Source organism: Gambusia affinis, linkage group LG12 (assembly GCF_019740435.1).
Source record: "Gambusia affinis linkage group LG12, SWU_Gaff_1.0, whole genome shotgun sequence".
In the NCBI taxonomy this organism is placed as follows: domain Eukaryota; kingdom Metazoa; phylum Chordata; class Actinopteri; order Cyprinodontiformes; family Poeciliidae; genus Gambusia; species Gambusia affinis.
In genome coordinates, this window is record NC_057879.1 from 2,602,603 (window position 1) to 2,604,120 (window position 1,518).

Sequence of the window (1,518 nt, forward strand, 5' to 3'; positions counted from 1 at the left end):
GCAGCCGTCTGGGAGATGGTAGAGCGCTCGATGCTTTCCCTCCCCTATAAATATTTTATGTGGATGCCAATTAAATTTTTAAGTTTTTTTTAGTCAGTTAATGCTCTAATGACTATGGTACTGTTGTGTTGATGGAGCGGCAGACTGGAACTCCATGGGCTGTTAAGGGGAAGATGAGAGACTCCAGAGGTAATATTAAAAGCTGCTGTGTTTCCTGAACTCCTCAGGCTGACTTCCAGGCCATGCTGCACCTAAAAGTTATCGATTCAAAAAGAGCCCCAAGCAACTTTTGAGTCAATGTGCTGTTATGGTACATAGTACAATTCTGATGGCAGATTTTATATACATTTTAAGTTTGAATTTTATTCCTACATGAAACTTAATCATTCAGATTTTAACAGGCCCCTGTATTTCTCACAGCTTGTACTTAACAGAGAACACTGTGGTGACATGATAACTCAATGTGACAGTCATGCTGCGTGTTCGTGAAAGATTTATGAACAAAAAGTGGAAATGAACCTTTTACTGTAACTATTCCTAAGGTTTAATTGCAAAGTGACCATGTTGGGAGAAGATTCCCAAAGGGAATTCTAACTTTTGGGAACCTTAATGTAATTTGACCAGTTCGTATCTTAAAGGGGCAGTGTGTGCATTCTAGTCACATAGTACAGGAGTGGGCAATCCTGGTCCTCGAGGGCCGGTGTCCTGCAATGTCTCCCTGGTCCAACACACTTGACTTCAATAGCTGAATCACCTCCTAAGTGCAGTCAGATTCTCAGGAGTCCTGTTAATGACCTCATTATTTGACTCGGGTGAGTTGAAGTAGAGATATATCTAAAAGTTGCAGACCCGCCCTCGAGAACCAGGAGTGCTCACCCCTCACTCAGTAGCAAAATCAAGTAACTGTTACCTTTAATTGTTAGAAAAATGCTGTATGCATTAAATGACTTTAAAAAAAATTCAACTTTATAATTTAGTGCCTTGAAATTGGGCCTGTCTCTTTAAGAAACTTGCTCTTTCCAACACTCCACCTTCAGGAAGTCATCACAACATGGCTCCTCTATTAACCCTTTAACATTTTTAACCAGTGTTGCTCTGAGGAAGCTCCTATAATGAGCTCAGCAGATGCATAATTCCATCAGGTGTTTGCTAATTGCTGCTGGCTAGTCTGAAGGAGCAGAGTGAGAGGGTCTTTGTGAGGCAGAAGCTCTGAAGCTTGGAAACTGCAACTCAGAGGAGGAGTTGCGCCTCTGTCCCACCCAGGCCTTTTACATAGCTGAATGGTTGCCATGGGAGATTAAAGGATCATAAAAGAATCAAGGCAACACTCCAGGTATGTTTTTAATGAGGGAATTAAAAACCAGATGTAAAGTTTAAAAGCTATCTATTTTACACAATACTACCCCTTTAACTTTAAGGTATCATACTTCATTGCTGACTGGCGACTTTTATATAAAACATTGAGACGCAGTGCTTCAAACTGAACCATGAGACACCAGTAAGAGCAGAGACACAGGG